The sequence below is a fragment of the Bufo bufo genome, chromosome 5 (assembly GCF_905171765.1).
Source record: "Bufo bufo chromosome 5, aBufBuf1.1, whole genome shotgun sequence".
NCBI classification, from domain to species: Eukaryota; Metazoa; Chordata; class Amphibia; order Anura; family Bufonidae; genus Bufo; species Bufo bufo.
In genome coordinates, this window is record NC_053393.1 from 357,768,568 (window position 1) to 357,793,514 (window position 24,947).

Consider the following 24,947-nt stretch of genomic DNA (forward strand, 5'->3'; position numbering starts at 1 on the left):
CAGAACTGCCGCCAACAAACCTGGACCGTCATAAAGGTCCCAGGTAGTCAGCCACCAAAGCAGACTGGAGGAAAGAGCAACTGTAGGCACTGCCAGACAGGTACCCGTATCTCCCTCCAGAACTGCCACCAACCTACCTGGACCGACACCTAGGTCTCAGGCAGCCAGCCACAAAAGCAGTCTGGAGAAGGGACACTGGACACTGCGTCCAACTCAGGAAAACGTTCCTACTCCAGGTCGCTGCCAGCAGACATTCCCAGACCAGCACCGAGCAGGTATACCAAGGAATACTGCCAGCAGACAACCAGAGCAAGGAACCCTGAGAGGGACGAGGGGTCACCAACACAGACACGGTTAGCAAGGTGGCGGGGAATAAGCCACCAACCGCGGCGTTAACGGTGAACCCCATAACGCTCTCCCTCCGGAGAACGTTCATGTATGCCGAAAACGGCAGGCAATACATGCTGCACCCTCTTTCGAACGAAGGTGTCACAGTGCACACAAACACAACCTCGTGCACAACAAACAGACATACAACGTGCACACATACACACACACACCCAACCAGGTGTAACCGCATGCACCTGACAGCAAGCTGCCCAGCACCAGCTCAGGCTGCCAAACTGCCACATACATCATGTTGCCAGCCGCAACCACAGGCAAGGCAACATACTACAGCCCTCAACCTGTGATTGACGACAAGACAAGACCGCAGGCAACTGCATGCGGTTCCAGAGTCACGACCATGACCATGGGTCGTGACACAGTGTTGCACGTATTTTTATGATTTTAATATGTGGGATTATTTATAGTTTTAACGATTTACATTGGGACTCTATGTATATGATGACTATGCAAAGAGGAATCAACAAGAGCATATCCCATTCCAGAAATTAGGGAATCCATTCCAGAAATTAGGGAATACACAATAGTGTGACGCACCATGGGAATAGGGGTCCCATTTATAAGTGGTGAGGACACACTCACTCAGTTGGCCACTGAGGAAGGGGTACAGTACCTCGAAACGCGTCTGACGTACAGAGTGAACGTTATATGCACATCTGTGACAAAGAAAAAGGAATAAAAACATCTCCCAGGTCACAAGCAACAAGCAGAAAGACTAAAGGGAATTATCTGGATCCTGTGCTGGAGGAAGCAGTCGCCTACCAGTGACGTCATCACAGCTTCCAGTCGGTCTCCTAAGTAACCAGGTCACGTGGGACGCCAAGCTGAGGTCGAGCACACCACGTGGGACGCCACTGGTGTGCGGCCGCCTGGAATCAACGCTGCATTCAGGCAGTGAAGACGGGTAAGACCCGACTCCTGTGGAGTACACATTAATATATCAGGATACTTTTCAACTGTGCTATTAAAGGTGGACCAGCGCTATACAATTGAGCTGTGCTCCCTGACAGTTGCGATTGTTACAAACATACGAAATTTGCTGTGGCATACTGCTTTATCCTTATTACTGATGTATATGGACTAAGAACTTTATTCCAAGTACTACACCATTGATGTGGATGGACTAATGGCTTTGTGAACGAATGTGGCAAGTGCCAGCATTGAAGGTGTAGCCATCATCATTTTGGGATAGGAGTATCTGTATCTGTATATGGGACTTGTGTATTACACAGAATTGTGCGGCTTTTATCGAGGTGTACCAATTACCGTGGTCAAGGTGTTTTGATATATGGGAACAATTCCTCAGAGCATTAGAGGGCATGTATGTCATTTGAGCCCTTTGTATGTTTTATAGATTTTAGGGGTTGTGTTTTAGTAATAATAAAGTGTGCATCATTCTCATCAAGTGTATCCCTTTTGAGTGTGCCCCTTCTTTTCTGTTTGGCATTTACGTGGTGATTTTGGTCCTGAGGGTGGGACCTGAAGATGAGCACCTTATCCATACGGTGAGAGGGTGAGCCGCTGAATCTTTTAGATTTGTTTTTTATTTTTCTGCCGATCATCTTGTGCAGGGGCTCGTTTTTTGCAGATAGAGTTCAGGTTTTTATTGGTACCATTTTTGGGTACATAGGATTTTTTGATCATTCATTATTACACTTTATGGGGCAAGGTGACAAAAAAATTGGCTGTTTTGGAACAGTTTTTATTTATTTATTTTTACATCGTTTATCTGAGGGGTTAGGTCATGTGACAGTTTTATAGAGCAGATCGTTACGGACGTGGCAATACCTAATATGTATACTTTTTCTTATTTATTTAATAATAGCATTTCTGAAACCCAAAAAATGATGTTTTAGTGTCTCCATAGTCTGAGAGCCATAGCTTTTTTATTTTTTGGGCGATTGTCTTAAATAGGGTATCATTTTTTGCGGGATGAGGTGACGGTTTGATTGGTACTTTTGGGGGTCATAAGCCTTTTTGATCGCTTGCTGTTGCACTTTTTGTGATGTAAGGTGACAAAAATTGCTTTTTTGGCACTTTTTAAATTTTTTTTTTTTTTACGGTGTTCATCTGAGGGGTTAGGTCATGTGATATTTTTATCGAGCAGGTTATTACGGATGCGGCGATACCTAATATGTACACTTTTTTTATTTATTTCACTTTAACACAATAATAGCATATTTGAAATAAAAAAATTATGTTTTAGTGTCTCAATGTTCTAAGAACTATAGTTATTTTTATTTTTTGAGCGATTTTATTATGTAGGGTATAATTTTTTGCGGGAGGAGGTGATGGTTTTATTGGTACCATTTTGTTTGATATACACCTTTTTGATCGCTTGGTGTTGAACTTTTTGTGATGTAAGGTGACAAAAATGGCTTTTTTTACACAGTTTTTATTATTTATTTTTTATGGTGTTTATCGGACGGGGTCTATCATGTGATATATTTATAGAGACTGTCGTTACGGTGATACCTAATATGTGTATTTTTTTTTTCATTTTTTATAGGAAAAGGCAATTTATTTTTTTAATTTTACATTTTTATTTATTTATTTATTTTTACTTTTATTATTTTCAATTTTTTTTTTATCAAGTCCCTCTTGGATCTTGAAGATCCAGTGGGGCTGATGGCTGTACTATACTTTGCAATGCTCTTGCATTGCAAAGTATAATACTATCAGATGCCCTGTAGGTTTGCCATGGCAACCATCGGGCGCTGCCATCGCAGCGTGGCAGCCCCGATGGTGGAGAGAGGGAGCCCCCTCCCTCTATTAACCCCATGGATGCCGCTGCCGCGGCATCGATGGGGTTACAGCAGAGTGTCAGCATAGAGCTGACACTCTCTGCTGATGGCGGCGGCTCAGGAATAGAGCCGCCGCCATCACACACAGCAGGGGGACTGCATCGGAGGCAGGGGGTAGCCTTGAAAAGGGGGGCGGGGGGGTTGGGGGGGTATGGCCAGCATTGAGGGAGGCTGAGGCAGCGCAAATGGGGAGGACGAATGTATGGGGCGGGGAGGGGGCGGACCACATCAGGGCAGGCTGCAGGAATGTGGATGGGAGAGGGGGGAACTTCATAAGGGGCACAGATCGGGGGGCACAAGGAACACTACCTGATTTCAGGCTCTGATCTGCAGAGCGCAGATTAGAGCCTGAAACCAGCATTTTTTCACTGCCGTGATCCGATTGGTTAGTCTGCACAGACTAACCAATCAGATCGATTGTCGGCAAGGGGCCACTCTGATTGGTCCCTTGCCGACATTACTAGACTGTATGCTGTCCGTGACAGCAGCAGGACAGGGGCAGAAGCTTTAATCCAAGCATTTTGCAGCGCTTGGATTAAAGAGCTGGCTTGACGTTTATACACATGGTAGCTGCACGGGGCATGTGCAAATATCACGTATATAAACGGATTGCAGTCGGGAAGGGGTTAAACACTGGAGCATGAAGGCCCCCATTTGCACTAAATTAGAAGCGGTGGAGCTCCTGCTCATCGCTCAGGAGAATGTCGTCCTCGGTCTCCTCCCCCCAGCCATGGACAACACCAGGGATCCCCGAAAAGTTTAAAGCCTGCTCTTCTTGCTCCTTTTCCTCCTCCCCCAGCCACCATCTTCCTCTGACTCCTCTTCAGACTCCTGCTGACTTGTCTCAGATGGAGTAGCCCCCCCTGGGAATTCATTCAGCATTGCGACTTCTTCATCTTCCAGCTCCTGCCCCTCGACGGCTTGATCAATGACACAACGCAATGCACACTCCAGAAAGAAGGCGTAAGGTACAATGTCACTGATGGCGCCCTGGCTGCGACTGACCATTTTGGTGATCTCATCAAATGGCCGCAGAAGTCTGCATGCGTCGCGCATGAGCAGCCAGAGTTCATTCAGGTAGTCGCTAACGGCACGTTTCTGCTGGAGCAGCCTATCAAGCATATACAAGGTGGAGTTCCAGCGCGTCGGGCAGTCACAAATCAGACGTCTGACGGGCAAGTGGTGTCGCCGCTAAACATCAGCAAGGCGAGTCATGGCCGTGTAAGATCTTCAAAAATGGCTAGAGATTTTCCTGGCCTGCCGCAAGACATCCTGGACTCCGGGGTATTTGGCAACGAATCGCTGCACGACTAAGTTCAGGACGTATGCCATGCATGGCATGTGTGTCATTTTGCCCTGTTTCAGCGCGCTCAGCAGATTGGCACAGTTGTCGCACACTACTTTATCAACTGTCAAATTGAGCAGGGTTAGCCACTGATCGGCCTGTGACCGCAGAGCTGAAAGGAGTGCAGGATCGGTGTGGCTCTTGGCTTCCAGGCACAACAGCCACAGCACAGCATGGCAACGTCTCATCTGGCACGTCGAATAGGTTCTGGGGAGCTTGGGGGGTGCAGCGGAAAAGGTGGTGGCAGTGGAAAAGGAGGAGTCAGCCGAGGAGGAGACGAAGGATGGAGTAGGAGGAGGAGAAGAAGAGGCAGGCCTGCATGCAATGCATGGCGGTAACACCAAATTCACATGGGTGCCATGGGTTACATGCTTGACGGCCGTCAAAAGGTTCACCCAGTGGGCAGTAAAAGTTATGTACCTTCCCTGCCCGTGTTTGCTAGACCACGTGTCTGTGGTCAGATGTATCTAGGCACCGACACTGTGTGCTAGAGATATATTAACTTGCCGCTGAACGTGGCCATATAGTTCAGGGATGCCCTTCTGGGAGAAATATTTCCTTCCGGGGACCTTCCATTGCGGTGTGCCTATGGCCACAAATATTCTAAAGGCTTCCGAGTCCACCAATTTATATGGCAGTAGTTGGCAGGCTAGCAGTTCAGACAAGCCAGCTGTCAGCCGTTGGGCAAGAGGATTATCCAGCATCATCATTTTTTTTTACGCTCGAACATTTGGGCCACGGAAGCCTTGTGCCAGATGAACACATCAACGGCAGGGTGGAAGGTGGAGTGGAGGATAAATGGGAGGAGAGAGGAGAAGGAGAAGAGGCAGGATGTGGAGCGCCGGGATTGTGGCTTTGTGGGTTCTGACGACATTGCTCCCACTGGGCTCGGTGATTGGAGGCCAAGTTCCTTCTTAAGGCGGTCGTCCTTAGCTGAGTGTAAGGCTTACCGCGACTTATGCGTTGACAGCACAGGCTGAAGATGGCAACACTATTTATGCAGCTGACACGTTAAAAAAAGCCCACACTGAGAAGCCATGTGCCGGCGTCCTGGGAGCGCAAGATGTGACCGTGCATGGTGGATGGCTCGCTCCAGATACATTTGCAGTCTGCTTTTTGCCTCCTGTGCACTGCGAGTTCTGCCTGCTTCTCCTCCTTCTCCTCCCTATCTGCTGCTCCATCTCTCCTTCTGAACTGCCCTCCTCTTTCTCTCTTGTGGGCATCCATCGACACGTCATCATCGTCACCTTCACCATCACTGACATTAGAGATCTCGGAGTAGGCAGCAACAGCAGGAACCACCCTCCTTGGGCTGATCTAGGAACTGTCGTCAGACTGCTGGGTGGCAGCCGTTGCTACCTCCTCTTCATCATCCGATGCCAAGAATGGCTGCGCATCGGTAAGGTCTGTGTAATGACCGGCGTCACGCACAGGGAGGGAAAAGGGAAAGCCCTGCCCAAGGGAGAGGGAAAGGTGGTGACCCCTGACTCACCTTGCGGCTGGCACCTGACTGCCCTGACGTCCCTAGACGGGTTCCTCACCCGTGCGGCGATCACGTGCCTAAACCCTGGCTTTCCCTAAAATGAGCCCTAGATAGTGAACGGGCCGGTGGGATCGCTAGTCCGCACCACTGACACTAAAAGGGAAACACCAGGAAGAGGACAGACAATATAGACAAACACATACACCCAGGTGGGCGACCACAGCAGACCACAAAGGTCCAACAGGGATCTGGAGGGTAGCGTTCTGGACCAACAACCTGTCATGACCCAGGTTGTATTCGAACCGGGATCTTCCTGGTCTCTTAAACCATAGCCTTACCTGTTGTGCTACAGAAGAGATCTAGACTTTGGGAATGTCCTTACTGTGTTCAACACTACATCATACTCTCTAGCTCCACCTGCTGCCAGCTGTGGACAATTCTCAATCTGGACAGCCTTTAAATAGGAAGTGAGGACATCACTCAGTGCCCGTTTATTTGGATTTCTTCCCTGGGTGTTTTGACTTCAGTGATCTTCCTTGTATTGAACTCCTGCCTGATATCCCGACTATTCTACAGCCTGCTGATTTTGTACCTTGCCGCCAGATCGTGAATGACCTTAGCCTGCCTGACTCTTCTCCGGATTTTGATTGTGAACTATTTGCCTGACGACGCTTTGCCTGGATCTCAAGCACACTACTTCCACTTCGGACACTACCTTTTACAGGTACCTTACACAACCAGAGAACGCAGCAACACAGCTCCAGAGGGTCAGAATAGATGTCCAGGCAGGAAGCTCTATATCTGGCAACCAGAGTAGTGTGAGAGGGGAATATAAGGAGGTTGGGAGTGCTGGACAAGGAACAGCTGAGGAGAAGGAGCTACGGATCCCTGAGTGAGCCAAAAAGGGTTGCAAAGCAAACCCAGAAAGCTACCATAAGGAAACAGCCCTATCTCACATAGAGCGCGCAGCCAACCGCTGCGACTTCCTGACCCCGGGTATAACGGAGTCAGGCGTGGTTCTTGACACCCTCGTGACAGTCTGGGAATGGATGGGAAAATAATTCCTCTGACTCGAGTGGCGGGGCTATGGTGTTGGTGGTGTCTTTGGGGGTGCACACAGCAGAGAGTGAGGAGGGTGCAGATACAGTGGATGAGGAGGGTGCAGAAGCGGAAGGCTGAGTAAGCCACTAAACCAACTCTGGTGCGCCCTTTGAATTTATCGCACGCGCCTTCTCCAACTTCCCACTTAGGCTCTGGCCTGGTGCACCTGCCTGACCCCTACCGTCCCTGAGGAACGGTCTGCCTCTTCCTCTGCCTGTCATTTTCTAATTGACCCTCTGCCTATGTCTGTAGAGAAGAGCAGTATTTATGGAAGAAGGTATATCGTAGTCCTCAATCAGTATTTGGTGGAAAAAGGTATATAGCAATAGCATCCCTCAATCAGTATTTTGTGGAAGAAGGTATATGGCACCCCTCGAACAGTATTTGGTGGAAACAGGTATATAGCACCCCTCAATCAGTATTTGGCAGAAACAGGTATATGGCACCTCTCAATCAGTATTTTGTGGAAGCAGGTGTATCGCAGCCCTCTATCAGTATTTGGTGGAAGAAGGTATATAGCAATAGCACCCCTCAATCAGTATTTAATGGAAGAAGATATATGGCACCCCTCAATCAGTATTTGGCGGAAACTGGTATATAGCACCCCTCAATCAGGATTTTGTGGAAGAAGGTATATCACAGCCCTCAAGCAGTTTTGTTTGGGGCAACAGGTATATCACACCTATTGCAATTAGTTATTCCAATAGCGTTTGTCCATCTATCTAGCTGCGGTTTCGCAGCAGAACCACACACAACTGCTGCACAATACAAATACACTATAATACAATTTCTATGTTAGAAAGTATATTTTAAGAATATCACACCCCTCTATATCACACCTATCGATAGCGCACCTATACCAGTCCTTAAAAGGACTTTTGTGGCCCTATTAGCTAGCGTTTGATGTCCCTAACTGTCCCTGCTCCATAATGAAACCTCTCCCTACACTGGCAAAACACATACTGTAAAATGGCTGCCAGATCGGGTTCTGTTATAGGGTTGGGGGTGTATCCATGTGCTGAAACGTCTCTATTGGCTGTCCTGTCCCACCTGATGGATGTATCATGGGTCAAAGTTAGGCGCTATGCAAAAAAATATGGTGCGTCCGAATATCGCCATATGTTCACATTTGGTGAGACGCGAATGAGCAAAGTTTGCCGCGAAACGATCACCGGACTCTAATCTCTAATCTCCTTGCTAGTATCAAGTGAAGGTGTTCTTGTCTGGATATCGGTGTACCGAACCTTGTTTGTCTCCGATTCCACTCCTTGCTGCCTACCCTGATCTTGGAACTGTGATTTGGTTTACGCTTGTACTCAGCATGCCCTGACCTTGGAACTGCTATTTGGAATATGTGAGTTTTCAGCCTGCCCTGACTATTGGACTGCGTTCAGACTACGCTTTTGCCCTTGTCCTTGTTGATTCGCATCGGTCTTTCTGATCCCCGTGTGTCAGCAGTCAACTACAGCAGTCGACTACTCCAGGAGGTAGCAACGTGCTTGGTTCATTGTGGCAAAGTCCAGATCCCTGTACAGGGGTTAAAGGGTGAATACTAAGGTACCACCAGGGTAAAGTCCTTAGGTTTAGCCAAAAGCCAAACTGCATAGTTGGCACAGTGGGTTTGCAGACATTACAGACATTGATTGCACAACGCTAGGATATGCCATCGGTTTCAGATAGGTGCGTGTCCCACCTCTGAGATTCGCTTCTCCAAAGTGAAGAAGAACGCACCACACATGCACTGCGTGCTTTCCATTTACTGCTATGAGAGTTCTTAAAGTAGCCTAGCATGTGCAATCTGGTATTTACGGAAGTCCCATATCAGTGAATGGAGAATGCACCATGCATGCATGGCCACCTCTCAATTTACTTCTATAGGACTGCCGGAAATAGCTAAACCAGTACTCAGCTATTTTCAGAACTCCTATAAGGGTGAATAAAGGGTGGCCGCAGTTGCGTGGTCCACTCTCCTTCACTTTGGGTGACAGCGATATGCTATCAATGTCTGAGATGAGAATACCTCTTAAAACTTCAAGGTATGACAATCAAACAAGAAGTGGAGGTGCTGGGAAGCATTACTGGTAGAATGAGGATGCACTAAATGGAGTGTCCCTGCCCATAATGTGGCAAAATCCTTATTTGCATAAAAATAAAAAGTATTTCTCTGGAATAGAGGGACAGATTTTCACAAGAAAAATTACAAGTTTTGCTTGCAATATATATTTTATATAAAAAAAAACAACATAAAAGGTAATTATCTTTTAATTAAATCAAAACAAGTCGTTTCTTCTCAAGTACTTTAACAACCAGGGGATATCATAAAATAGTGTGATATGCTGATGTGATTAGAGAAAAAGCTAATTGCTTAGTTATGCATTCAATTTCAGTTGTAATCTTTTGCTCATTTTATACAAATTGAAAAAGGCTTACATTATTTGTCTGTTGGAAGCAACAATTGTTGCCCTAATCATTTAGTAGCTAGTATTTTATCTTTTCACTGATAAGATTTGCTAAACATTTGGGCGTTCTTCTCTTCTTTATAAATGAGATAAATACTTGCATAACAGATACATTGGATTAACTAGGAGACTAAAAATAAAATATTCAAGGACATTTTTATTATAATATTGCATTACTGATCTTTGATATGTGCAAACATTTCCAGCAGTTTCCCTTACTTTCCGTTTTTAACCCTTTCCTAATGCAGCAATTTTCATTTTTGTGGGAGAGTTTTGTAGAGAGAGCATAAGGAGACTGCAGGGACAGTGGAGGCTCTGGGTAATCACTCTGTGCATCTTGTTCCACTGCTGGGCCATTTATACTAAGGCTATTTTCACACTGGAATTTGGTGCGGATCCGTCTTGTATCTGCACAGACAGATCCGCACCAATAATGCAGACGTTTGTATCTGTTCATAACGGATCAGTTTACATTATTCATTAAAAAGAAAGTCTAAGTCAAAACGGATCCATCTTGACTTACATTGAAAGTCAATGGGGGACGGATCCGTGTTCAATTGCACCATATTGTGTCAGTGAAACAAGGATCAGTTCCTATTGACATATTGTAAGTCAGGACGGATCCGTTTGGCTCCGCATTGTCAGACGGACACCAAAACCCTGCAAGCTGCGTTTTAGTGACCGCCTAAAAAACGCAACGGAGACCAAACGCAGCCAAATTGATGCATTCTGAATGGATCCTTTTCCATTCAGAATGCATTGGGGCTGAACTGATCCGTTTTGGACCGCTTGTGAGAGCCCTGAAACGGATCTCGCAAGCGGACCAGAAACGCCAGTGTGAAAGTAGCCTTAATCTGTTCTGTTATACATAGACTGTGCATCAAAATAGGCCTCTCTAACACGACCGTATGGCTTTTTCAGTGTTTTGCGGTCTGTTTTTCACGGATCCATTGTTCCGTTTTTTGTTTCTGTTCCGTTTTTCCATATGGCATATACAGTGTACAGTAATTACATAGAAATAATTGGGCTGGTCATAAAATTTTTAATAGATGGTTCCGCAAAAACGGAACGGATACGAAAGACATACGGATGCATTTCCGTATGTGTTCCGTTTTTTTTTTGCGGACCCATTGACTTGAATGTAGCCACAGAATGTGATTTGCGGGCAATAATAGAACATGTTCTATCTTTCAACGGAACGGAAAATGTAAATACGGAAACGGAATGTTTGTACGGGGTACGGGGTACATTCCGTTTTTTTTTTATGCTTCTGTATACGGACCGTATACGGAACACAAAAAACGGCCTGTATACGGAATGCAAAAAACGTTTGTGTGAATGATCCCTTAGTCTCAACATCTGGTCTAATATATAGGTGCGTTTACCTAGTTAATCTGCTGCGCCATAAATAATTAATCTGTTCAATTACACATAGACGCATGGTGCATCAGACTCATTGTTAACAGGAAGTGTAAGGCCTGTTTTTCTAGTCTATCTGCTGCACCATTCATACTTCATCTGTTACATTACTGATTCAGTTACTGTACACTATGGCCAACAGACAGTTGGCTGTAATGGAATGGTTGACTCAATCTTAAACATCATCTCAGGTGACAACAGATACACACAGCCAGGAATCCATGGGTTCCTCTGAAACCACACTTAGTTGGCATGGCCCATGAACAACCTCTGTTCCCTCACCTGTCCAGCAACTGCCTCTTTCATTTTCTGCTTTTTCTGCATGCTGGAGGCTCTGCTCCACTTTTCAGCAATGATGTGTTTAGGGAGGAATGTCAGCAGCTACAGGCCAGCACAGCCTTGGATGAGAGGTCTCCATCCTCCCGTAGGCTTGCAACTAGCGATGATGACAGTCAGGTGGAAATACATGTGGCCACATCAGGGACATACCCATGAGACCAGTGAGGGCGAGATAAGTGACAGACATTAGAGGATTGTGATGTAGCCGATCACATGTGGGAGCCTGGTGGAGAGGGGGCATTATTATCATCAGGGGGTGAAGGTGGCAGCAGGTCCGTGAGACAGCAGCAGGGTGGCAGCAGGCCCATGAGACAGCAGCAGGGTGGCAGCATGCCAATGAGCCAGCAGGGTGGAAGCAGTGGGAGATCTGGAGCCAAACACGCCCAGGGTAGACTGCTACTCAGCAGGCCACCTGTCCGGAAACAACTAGTGGTGCATGGGATCATAAAGGGAGCGGCAAGCAGTCAGCACGGAGTGGTGGGGGTAAAATGCCATACTCGGCAGTGTGGGAATTTTTTAATCAAGTAGCTGGAGGATGGCAGCGTGGCCGTATGTAGGATTTGTGGGCAGAAAGTGAAGTGCAGTATAACGGACCATTTCAGCAGACAAGGGGTTAAAATCCGTTTAGGCGATAAGCCCCTTTCTGATAGACAGGCCCAGCTACTGCAGAACACCAATGTCCCGGACTGGATACAACATATCCCCACAATGCATCATGGTCTCCTCCTCTCTGTCCCGGAGACAACCTGAGGAGCAATCCAATTATCTCTGAGGACAAAGGGAGACCGCCAATACACATGTGAGGACAACAGAACAGACATCACCATTTAAACACACAATGGGACAATGGCACAATAGAAACACACCCAGCATTTCCTCCCAAGCTGACAAGTTACACTTATTATAAATTGTTACAACTTTGTGAGTTTACATTGGCCATACATATAACTTACATCAATTTAAACAGTTTAACTTTGGGACAAACCTATCCAAAATTCACTTGAATAGGTTCAGGGGTTTAAAAGTTAGTATATGGCCCATAATCCTGGGGCAAGAGGCGGATAAACAGGCCTCTCCAAAACACAGTGGCGAGGTTGGTTTCGCCACACATCTCCCCCCCCCCAGGGAAGACTAACCAGATACCTGACCTCACGCCGGTCGGTACCTGAGTTAGTCTGGCAGCCCACCCACAACCCAATACTGGACCTGTTGCATTTGGTAGCCTGTCTCTGTCCAGTGAGTCCACCAAGGTTATGCTGGAAGCTGGCACTCCCGGTCTCTGTGTTGCTCCCTGGCTTAGAGTCTGGCTGTTGGAAGGGGAGACCGACTGTCTCTACCCCCTGTGCCGTAGGTGTAGAGACCACGGTCCCATCTGCACTGTTGTGGGGGTTACTGTCTCCCCCTGGTGCGTTAAGCTGCCGCTGGGGAGAGAGGGGTAACGAGCTCCTCTCCCATACATACTTCCAGTCGCTGGGGAGGGCGACCGACCGTCTCCGCTCCCAATACAGTGTCCTGCTGCTGGGGAAAGGAGACTGGGCTCTCTATTCCCTGCTGGACACTCTGCCGCTGGGGAATGGAGACTGGGCTCCCAATTCCCAAAAAATCACTCTGCTGCTGGGGGGCAGGAACAACTACCTCTGCCCCCTGTAACTCAGCCTGCCGCTGGGGAGGGAGGACGCTGCTCTCCTCTCCCTGCACTTCACACTGCCTTCCCGGCATATCACTCTGCTGCTGGGGGGCAGGAACAACTACCTCTGCCCCCTGTAACTCAGCCTGCCGCTGGGGAGGGAGGACGCTGCTCTCCTCTCCCTGCACTTCACACTGCCGCTGGGGAATGGAGACTGGGCTCCCAATTCCCTGCAGGACCGGTGGAGAGACCTCGGTCCCATCTCTACCGGCCACCTGGGGTCCTTCCCAGTAACACTCTACAATATCTGCCCAGCTGAATGGGTCTGGATCTGGGTCTGTCACCTTACCGTCCTGCTGAGCCTTCTCAATGGAGTGGAAGAGGTCTCGGTAGTCCTGCTCCAGTTCCCACTCCAGGGTTGCTAGGTGAGCCAGGTCTTGCTCTACCTCATGGGGGTCATCCCACTCATGCCTAGCCTCCCTCTCATAGAAAATGTCCTGAAGTCTGGACTGTGCAGGGCTCCCGAAGTCAGGCTCTGCAAAGGACTCCCATAACAAGCCAGGACCATCAAACGCCTCTCCCTCTGGCTTGTCATGTTCGGCTGTCCAGGGTATATACTGTGCCATATACCACCAAAGCGCCTGGTAGGCATCCTCCAGCCATAGCTCCTGCCATACCCGGTGCTCTAGATCCTTCACCCATTACTCCAGGGGCTGCTCTCCCAGGAAGGGCATCCGCAGGGCCACTTGCTTCTGCAACCGCTGCTCTTCACTGGGGAGACTCTCGTCCTGCATATACTCCACAATACCCAGTACCTGGTACCAGATGCCTTTGCGGACTGCATCTCGGTCATCCATGACACCCTCATCGTACTCCACTGCTGTTTCCATTCTGGTGCTGTCAGGGTCGCTGTACTGGGACATGCGTTGCCCTCAAATTGTAATTCCAGGGAATGATGTTTCTTTGTAGCTGTCCTTCTGGGCTGTGGGAACGATCCCACTGCTGCCACCAATGTAACGGACCGTTTCAGGAGACAAGGGGTTAAAATCCGTTTAGGCGATACGAGGTTGGTTTCGCCACATGCAGCCAGGGTGCCAATGTTGGCACCACAGCCCTGCGTCAACACTAATATTCGAATCGCGAATTTTAATCGTGAATATCGCCACTTTGAGAATTCGCAAATATTTAGAATATAGTGCTATATATTCGTATTCACGAATAGTGTTGATCGCGAATATTCTAATCATGAATTTATACAGCAACATCCCTAGCAACCAATAGGAAAGGTGCCTACCCCTTTAGTGTTGATCGCGAATATTCTAATCGTGAATTTTCATTGCGAATATATTACATTGCCGATTTTCGCATTCAAGTAAATAATGACTGGAGATCACGAATTCTCGAATTTGCAAATTTATGGCGAATATTCGGCACAAAAATTCATAAAATATCGCAAATTCGATATTGCCTCTGCCTTTTCATCACTGGTCAACACATGTTATGGGTTTCGTCAGCAATTGATTACTGTGGCGATTGCAGAGAAGGATGTTAGTGTGGCAGTATGCAGGAAATGTGGGCAGAAGGTGAAGGGTGGTCCGGGTGCTAATGTTGGCACCACGGCCCTGCATCAACAAATGAAGTGGCGCGCACGCCTTCTCCAGAAATCAGGGCTCCTCAACCTTAGCAGAAGAAAGCTTTTGTTCCTTCCCTTTGTCTATTGCTTCTGATGCGCCTTCTCCTACTCCTCGTCTTATCTTTCAATCACTGAGGCGATTGCAAAGGGACAACAGTATGCATGCACTCCAATGGCGCAGAAACTGAAAGTGCATCTGGCCAAGTTGCTGGTACTGTAGTCCCTCCCTTTCCATATCGTGGACTCTGAACACTTCAGAGAACTGAGAACTGATTGCTTGTGCCCACCCAATGTGGAGAGGCCCTAGCCATCATTACTTCTCTAAAAAAGCTGTACCAGCCCTGCACATGTATATTTAGCAGAAGGTGGGCCAGTCCTTGAGCCTGTCGGTGTCTGGTCCAGTTCATGCCATTGCTCACATGTAGAGCTGTAACTATGGCCAGGGAAAATATATGTCCTTTATAGCCCACTGGATAAATATGGTTCCAGCCCAGGCACACAAGCAACTTGGCCAGATGATGGCAATTCTGCCTCCGCTTGTAATTGTGGGATTTCTGCGGCAATATCCTTCTCTGCCTCCTTGTCCTCCACCTTGTCCTCAGCCTCCCCTGTAGGCACAGTTAAGAGTGGTCCTCCAGCATACCACCTATACAAAGCATGACGTTGTCATGCAGTTCTGGCTCTGGTCAGCCTGGGCGAACTGAGTTACACCGTTGAGGAACTGCTCTGTGACATCAACCTAGAAATTGAATCCTGGCTGTCTGCTCCCCAACTGGAAATAGGAACCATGGTCACCGATAACTGGAAGAATGTTCTGTGCAGTGCATCAGGGAGGCCTGACCCATGTACCCTGCATGGTGTATCTGGTTGTCACCTGGTTCCTGAAGTCTTCCACCAAGCTGCAAGACATCTTGAAAATGACCAGGAAACTGTGTATGCACTTCAATCACTCTTATAGTGCAAAACACTCTTCCTTGAGCTGTAAGGGCAGAATGGTGTCCCCTTACGTAGCCTCATGTGATGTTTCCACACGTTGGAACACACTTCACATGTTGGACCGACTGTATGAGTAGAGGAAACTAGTGACTGATTTCCTGATGATGCAGACAGACAGGACTACTTCCCGGTATAACTTTGACGTTAGACAGTGGCAGCTCATGCATGACACCTGCCGTTTGATCAGGCCCTGTGAGGAGGCCACTTTATTTGTCAGTCGCCAGGACTATGGAATATATTATGTTATTCCTCTCATTTATGTCGTGGAGGTGATGCTGATAAATCTGACTGGTGAGGGGACAGAAGACGTGATGCCTACATCTCACAGCCACCTGAGCCCTGTGGAGACTGAACTGGCACAGGAGGAGGACAAGGATGAGGATGTAAACTCCCAGGAATTCTATACAGAACAGTTTATCTGCCCAAGCGATAGGAGCGGAGCAGAAGGAGCATGAGGAGCTAAAGGGCGACAAGAAAGATGACTCAGACAGACCGTGACACTATGCAGTGGAGATGGAGGCAGGGAGTCCCCCCTAGTTCCTTGTGCAAATGGACAGATGCATGCTGAGTTGTTTGCGTAGTGACAGCTGCTTTATCACCATTGAGCAGAGGGATGACTACTGGCTCTCCACAATGTTAGACCCTCGATACTGGTCCAAAATGGGGGCATTTTTCACACCTTCTGAGAGCAATGAAAAACTCAACTACTATCGAGACATACTTTGTAGTCAGTTGGTCACTGACTACGTGCCCCTTTGCCCATCCTCACGAAGGTCTAACTGGGGGGACTCTCTGAGCTCACGCCCCACTGCCATGACTGCTGGAAGAGGGGGGGGGGGCAGGAGCATCACCATCTCCATCAGCAGAAACTTAAGTCTTGAGTCTCTGATGAGCACTTTTTGTCACCTGCCTACCAAAGAAATCAGCCAGCAGCAGCAGGACATGGAGAAGAACTTGAACCAGCAGGTGGTGGCATACTTGGACTGCAACCTGTCAACCCAGATCCAAGATCCCCTAGACTACTGAACAGTCAAACTTGAATTGTGGCTGAAACTGGCCAATTTTGCCCTGGGCAAGCTTTCCTGCCAGTAATGTGGCAGCAGAGCCGGTGTTTAGTTTGGTGGTGGCATAGTTACCCCAAAGAGAACTCCTCTTTTAACCCAAAATTTAGATAGACTAATCTTTACAAAGGTGGATCAGGCATGGATCAACCAGGATTTCCATGCACCCGTGCCTGATACAACAGAGTACATTATTCTGGCAGTAATGGTCTAAATGTAGTGTGCTGCCACAGCAGAACATATGGCCTGTTATTTCTGTTTGGTTGTGTCGACATCACAGTTTATTTTTCCACTCTTCTCTATCACACAGTCAGTATTTTGCATCAGAATTTGATCATGATTTGTAAGCCAAAAGCAGGAGTTGGTCCAAAACACAGACGACTTGCAAATATTTCCATCACATTTTATCTCTGTTTTAGACCCACTCCTATTTTTGCCTTAACAATACTGGTCAAATACTGATGTAAAAAACTGACCAAATACTGACCGTATGATAGAGGCCATTAAAGTCCTGCATGCATGACTTCTTTTCCACATAAATAAAGCTGATTTCAGAGGCAAATGGCCAAAACTCATGCAAATTTAGCATGAGGCCTTGATCACACAGTCAGTATTTTGCATCAGGATTTGATTATGATTTGGGAGCCAAAAGCAGGAGTGGGTAGAAGGGAACCTTCCTGGTTCAATGATGGAAGGGCTAATAATTTTAGTTCTGAAAAAAGGGAAGGACCCTATAGATATGGGATCATATAGACCAATCTCATTATTGAACACCGATGTAAAACTTCTTGCTAGGATTTTGGCGTCAAGACTTTCTGGGGTCATCTCTTCCATCGTCCATCCAGACCAGAACGGTTTAATCCCAAAAAAGGGTACGCATCATAACCTTCATCGTCTCTTTGCAAATTTACAGGCTCCTGGGGGATCTGATCGCTCTATCCTGTCCCTAGATGCCTCTAAGGCCTTTGAAGGGTGGAGTGGCGATTCCTCTGGAAGGTGCTGCTCAGGATGGGCTTTGGGGAGAGATTCATAAATACCATTAAAACTTTGTATAGACATCCCATAGCTAGACTGAACCTTAATAGGAGCCTTACTCCTAGCTTCGACTTAGAGCGAGGTACCCGGCAGGGTTGTCCCTTATCCCCTCTCTTATTTGATATATATATCGAGCCTTTGGCGTTGGCTATTAGGCAAGATCCCCAAATTAAAGGGTTCGGAACATTAAGAGAGGAAGATTGCATCTCCCTATATGCGGATGATGTTCTTTTTTTTTTATAGAGGATACAGAAATAAATGCCCCAAGGATCATTCAATTGGTCAAGTTATTTGGTGAGGTATCAGGATTAGATATAAACTGGTCAAAGACAACTCTGATGCCTTTAGATCAGCTGCCGCAAAAAGAGCCCCTGTTAAATCAGTTAGAAGTCGTTGATACTTTTCAATACTTGGGCATGATGATATCCCCCAAAGTTGAAAGTGTTTTGGAACTGAACCTTATTCCACTGATAACGAAAATCAGGGCAAAAGTAGGGATCTGGTTGCGACTTCCCTTATCCAGAGCCAATCGAGTCTCGTTGGTCAAGATGATAATCCTCCCCCAATTTCTCTATGTCCTCAGAAATATACCTATTTGGATAGACGATAAATACTTTAAACTTCTGGAAAGAATAATTAATGAGCTAGTCTGGGAAAGGAAAAGAGTGAGATTAAAAATAGGATACTTATATAAGCCTCTGGAGTGTGGGGGGCTAAATCTCCCATACTTCAAAGGCTATTTCGTGGCAGCTCAATTATGGACATGTAACGAGTGGGTAAACAGTGCCTCTTTGACTGATCTAATAAGCGCCTCCGCGCATAATAACATTTTTACGTTTTTGGAGTCTGGGTTAATAGTTGAGGGAGACCAGGGTTATAAAGAAACCACAAAATCACTTTTCAAAATGTGGGCTATCACTAGAGGATGGTTGGGGCTGAAGGGATCACTTAATTTTATGCCTCTTTGGCATAATAAGCACTTACAGTCTTTAGATAGTATAGCAACTGATCAATTTTAGCAAAGTAAAGGGATTGTATACTTGGCACAGGTGGTTAAGAATAGGGAAATCATGACATTTGCGGAACTTTCACACAGTGTACAGAACCTCTCATGGTTTAGGTATTTTCAGCTTCGCTTGGCACTTTTTAGTTTGGAAGATAAATCACGATTGGAAATAGATACCTTCTCACCATTAAATCAATGGTTAGGGAAGACGTCACGAAAAATGAAGATTTCAAATATATATAAATTATTGATTAAGTCACGTTTTTCTGATACACAATCACCAGGTCAAAGGGCCTGGGAAGTGGATTGCCCAAATATAAAGTCGGTGGGATGTGGAACTATTTTCACTAACCCTGATGTACTCTCCCATAATTTTAATCATGTGCTTACACAGTTTAACATCTACCATAGACTTTATGTTACCCCTGTTTGGTTGAACAGATGTGGATTGAGAGATACTTCTAATTGCCCTCGCTGTGATAATACAGGAGCGGATTATCTTCATATGATCTGGCTGTGTCCCGGTCTGTCAGTATACTGGAAGGGCATTGGAAATCTTCTCGCTGACAGGTTCAAAATATCTATCTCTCCTGATTAACAACTGTTTCTACTTAACGATTTGTCTTCATTGACGGCCCATAAATATCATAAGATCCTATTGGGTAGAGTGCTACTATACTACTATTGGCCAGACTGCTGATCAGTCGAAATTGGTTTGCACGCCATCCCCCGAAGTTAAATAACTGGATTAATCTGGTTACCAAGATTAAAAACTACGAACGGATCTTGTATAAGCAGAGAGGTGGATTGGAGAAATGGAATAAGATATGGGAGCCTTGGATGCTTTGATAGGCTTGGTTGTTGTTTTTTTTGTTTTGTTTTTTCTCTCTCTTCCTCTCTTTTCCTCTCTTCCCCTATTCCTCTCTCCCCCCGCGTCCCTACGGGGGCGCGGAGGGAGGGAGGACACTGGACGCATCGCAAGGGGGGGGTGGGAAGGGGGGAAAAAGGGACTGGGCGATAACAGGGAGTTAGTTTAAAGTACATTAAATGTTAATGATTAGTTTTTTGTTCTCCTTTTTTTCCTTTCTTTCTGTTGTTTCCTTGTATAATAATAAAGATGTTCAATTAAAAAAAAAATAATAATACTGGTCAAATACTGATGTGAAAAACTGACCAAATACTGACCGTATGATAGAGGCCATTAAAGTCCTGCATGCATGACTTCTTTTCCACATAAATAAAGCTGATTTCAGAGGCAAATGGCCAAAACTCATGCAAATTTAGCATGAGGCCTTGATCACACAGTCAGTATTTTGCATCAGGATTTGATTATGATTTAGGAGCCAAAAGCAGGAGTGGGTCCAAAACACAGAAAACTCGCAAATATTTCCATCACATGCTATCTCTGTTTTAGACCCACTCCTGTTTTTGCCTTACCAATACTGAACAAAGTATTAGTAAGCCCACACTCCCTGAAGATATACAGTGCCTTGCAAAAGTATTCACCCCCTCAACTTTTTTTAGATTTTGTTTACATCATTAAGTTAAATGTTTTGTTAATCTAATTTTATGTGATGGATCAGAACACAATAGTCTAAGTTGGTGAAGTGAAATGAGAAAAATATATAAATAAAACTATTGTTTAGAAATAGAAAACAGAAAATTGGCATGTGCGTATGTATTCACCCCCTTTGTTATGAAGCCCATAAAAAGCTCCAGTGCAACCAATTACCTTCAGAAGTCACATAATTAGTGAAATGACGTCCGCCTGTGTGCAATCTAAGTGCCACATGATCTGTCAATACATATGCACACCTTTTTTGGAAGGCCCCAGAGACTGCAACACCTAAGCAAGAGGCATCACTAACCAAACACTGCCATGAAGACCAAGGAACTCTCCAAATAAGTAAGGGACAATGTTATTGAGAAGTAGGGATGAGCGAACCCGAACTGTATACAGTTCGGGTTCGTACCGAATTTTGGGGTGTCCGTGACACGGACCCGAACATTTTCGTAAAAGTCCGGGTTCGGGTTCGGTGTTCGGCGCTTTCTTGGCGCTTTTTGAAAGGCTGCAAAGCAGCCAATCAACAAGCATCATACTACTTGCCCCAAGAGGCCATCACAGCCATGCCTACTATTGGCATGGCTGTGATTGGCCAGTGTAGCATGTGACCCAGCCTCTATATAAGCTTGGGTAACGTAGCGCTGCACGTCACTCTGCTGATACAAGCGTAGGGAGAGGTTGCAGCTGCGACGTTAGGGCGAGATTAGGCAGATTAACTCCTCCAAAAGACTTCATTCAGTGATCGATCTACAGCTGTGGATCATTGAACTGCTGATATTCAATTGCTCACTGTTTTTAGGCTGCCCAGAGCGTTTTTCAGTCACTTTTTTCTGGGGTGATCGGCGGCCATTTTGTGGCTTGTGGTGCGCCAGCACAAGCTACCACCAAGTACATTTAACCATCAATAGTGTGGTTATTTTTTGCTATATCCTACATCAGGGTCAAGCTTTCATCAAGTGCATTTAACCATCAATAGTGTGGTTATTTTTTTAGCCATATACTACATCAGGGGCAAGCTGAGCTTGTGTCACCCAAGTGCATTTAACCATCAATAGTGTGGTTATTTTTTGCTATAGCCTACATCAGGGTCAAGCTTTCATCAAGTGCATTTAACCATCAATAGTGTGGTTATTTTTTGGCCATATACTACATCAGGGGCAAGCTGAGCCTGTGTCACCCAAGTGCATTTAACCATCAATAGTGTGGTTATTTTTTGGCCATATACTACATCAGGGTCAAGCTTTCATCAAGTGCATTTAACCATCAATAGTGTGGTTATTTTTTGGCCATATACTACATCAGGGGCAAGCTGAGCCTGTGTCACCCAAGTGCATTTAACCATCAATAGTGTGGTTATTTTTTGGCCATATACTACATCAGGGTCAAGCTTTCATCAAGTGCATTTAACCATCAATAGTGTGGTTATTTTTTGGCCATATACTACATCAGGGGCAAGCTGAGCCTGTGTCACCCAAGTGCATTTAACCATCAATAGTGTGGTTATTTTTCGCTATATCCTACATCAGGCTCAAGCTTTCATCAAGTGCATTTAACCATCAATAGTGTGGTTATTTTTTGGACATATACTACATCAGGGGCAAGTTGAGCCTGTCACCTAGCGCCTAAAAAATAGGCTTCACATTTATATTCATCCAAATCTGTACTGTTTTAGCTGGTCAAGTTATTTTTTGTGACCGTCAAAGCACAGTTTTTGTTCTGGGTTGAAAAACAATTCCCAAATTTGCAATTCTCAAAATTAGTGGTTTCTGCTGTATCAGGCCTACTTTAAATCTATCCCTAAAAGGGTATATTAGATTCAAGGTGCTGATAGGGTCATTCTCAAAAACTTAACACACATGCTACAGTGCAGATCCAAGTCTAATTCTGTGATTAAACGTATACCTGTCACCCAGCGCCTAAAAAATAGGCCTCATATTTATATTCAGCTAAATCTGTCATTACTGGTGTGCCTGTATTAGTGTAATACGGTACCTAAATAGATAGCCAGATAGTGTTAGGTGTCTGTAAAAAAAGGCCTGAATTTTAATTCAATACATTGGCCCGAATAATATTTTTCTTATTGTGGTGAACGGTAACAATGAGGAAAACATCTAGTAAGGGACGCGGACGTGGACGTGGACATGGTCGTGGTGGTGTTAGTGGACCCTCTGGTGCTGGGAGAGGACGTGGCCGTTCTGCCACAGCCACACGTCCTAGTGTACCAACTACCTCAGGTCCCAGTAGCCGCCAGAATTTACAGGGATATTTGGTGGGGCCCAATGCCGTTCTAAGGATGGTAAGGCCTGAGCAGGTACAGGCATTAGTCAATTGGGTGGCCGACAGTGCATCCAGCACGTTCACATTATCTCCCACCCAGTCTTCTGCAGAAAGCGCACAGATGGCGCATGAAAACCAAGCCCATCAGTCTGTCACATCACCCCCATGCATATCAGGGAAACTGTCTGAGCCTCAAGTTATGCAGCAGTCTCTTATGCTGTTTGAAGACTCTGCTGGCAGGGTTTCCCAAGGGCATCAACCTAGCCCTTCCCCAGGCGTGGAAGAGATAGAATGCACTAACGCACAACCACTTATGTTTCCTGATGATGAGGACATGGGAATACCACCTCAGCACGTCTCTGATGATGACCAAACACAGGTGCCAACTGCTGCGTCTTTCTGCAGTGTGCAGACTGAACAGGAGGTCAGGGATCAAGACTGGGTGGAAGACGATGCAGGGGACGATGAGGTCCTAGACCCCACATGGAATGAAGGTCGTGCCACTGACTTTCAGAATTCGGAGGAAGAGGCAGTGGTGAGACCGAGCCAACAGCGTAGCACAAGACAAAGAGGGAGCAGTGGGCAAAAGCAGAACACCCGCCGCCAAGAGACTCCGTCTGCTACTGACCGCCGCCATCTGGGACCGAGCACCCCAAAGGCAGCTTCAAGGAGTTCCCTGGCATGGCACTTCTTCAAACAATGTGCTGACGACAAGACCCGAGTGGTTTGCACGCTGTGCCATCAGAGCCTTAAGCGAGGCATTAACGTTCTGAACCTTAGCACAACCTGCATGACCAGGCACCTGCATGCAAAGCATGAACTGCAGTGGAGTAAACACCTTAAAAACAAGGAAGTCACTCAGGCTCCCCCTGCTACCTCTTCTGCTGCTGCCGCCTCGGCCTCTTCTGCTGCTGCCGCCGCCTCGACCTCTTCCTCCGCCTCTGGAGGAACGTTGGCACCTGCCGCCCAGCAAACATGGGATGTACCACCAACACCACCACCTGCGTCACCAAGCATCTCAACCATGTCACACGGCAGCGTTCAGCTCTCCATCTCACAAACATTTGAGAGAAAGCGTAAATTCCCACCTAGCCACCCCCGATCCCTGGCCCTGAATGCCAGCATTTCTAAACTACTGGCCTATGAAATGCTGTCATTTAGGCTGGTGGACACAGACAGCTTCAAACAGCTCATGTCGCTTGCTGTCCCACAGTATGTTGTTCCCAGCCGGCACTACTTCTCCAAGAGAGCCGTGCCTTCCCTGCACAACCAAGTATCCGATAAAATCAAGTGTGCACTGCGCAACGCCATCGGTGGCAAGGTCCACCTAACCACAGATACGTGGACCAGTAAGCACGGCCAGGGACGCTATATCTCCCTCACTGCACACTGGGTAAATGTAGTGGCGGCTGGGCCCCAGGTGGAGAGCGGTTTGGCACACGTCCTTCCGCCGCCAAGGATCGCAGGGCAACATTCTTTGCCTCCTGTCTCCTCCTCCTCCTACTCAGCTTCCTCCTCCTCTTCTTCCACCTGCTCATCCAGTCAGCCACACACCTTCACCACCAACTTCAGCACAGCCCGGAGTAAACGTCAGCAGGCCGTTCTGAAACTCATATGTTTGGGGGACAGGCCCCACACCGCACAGGAGTTGTGGGGGAATATAGAACAACAGACCGACGAGTGGTTGCTGACGGTGAGCCTCAAGCCTGGCCTGGTGGTGTGCGATAATGGGCGAAATCTCGTTGCAGCTCTGGGACTAGCCGATTTGACGCACATCCCTTGCCTGGCGCATGTGCTGAATTTGGTGGTGCAGAAGTTCATTCACAACTACCCCGACATGTCAGAGCTGCTGCATAAAGTGCGGGCCGTCTGTTCGCGCTTCCGGCGTTCACACCCTGCCGCTGCTCGCCTGTCTGCGCTACAGCGTAACTTCGGCCTTCCCGCTCACCGCCTCATATGCGACGTGCCCACCAGGTGGAACTTCACTTTGCACATGCTGGACAGACTGTGCGAGCAGCAGCAGGCCATAGTGGAGTTTCAGCTGCAGCACGCACGGGTCAGTCACACTGCGGATCAGCCCCACTTCACCACCAATGACTGGGCCTCCATGCGAGACCTGTGTGCCCTGTTGCGCTGTTTCGAGTACTCCACCAACATGGCCAGTGGCGATGACGCCGTTATCAGCGTTACAATACCACTTCTATGTCTCCTTGAGAAAACACTTAGGGCGATGATGGAAGAGGAGGTGGCCCAGGAGGAAGAGGAGGAAGAGGGGTCATTTTTAGCACTTTCAGGCCAGTCTCTTCGAAGTGACTCAGAGGGAGGTTTTTTGCAACAGCAGAGGCCAGGTACAAATGTGGCCAGACAGGGCCCACTACTGGAGGACGAGGAGG

General features: G+C 46.9%; 1 long non-coding RNA gene across 1 annotated transcript; it reads left to right on the forward strand.

The window, feature by feature from the left end:
- The first annotated feature begins 304 nt into the window (after positions 1-304).
- On the forward strand, positions 305-23,214 carry LOC121001055. Its single transcript, XR_005778961.1, has 3 exons — positions 305-430; positions 11,033-11,039; positions 23,203-23,214. It is a non-coding gene; the product is annotated as an uncharacterized LOC121001055 (long non-coding RNA).
- The last annotated feature ends 1,733 nt before the right edge of the window (positions 23,215-24,947 follow it).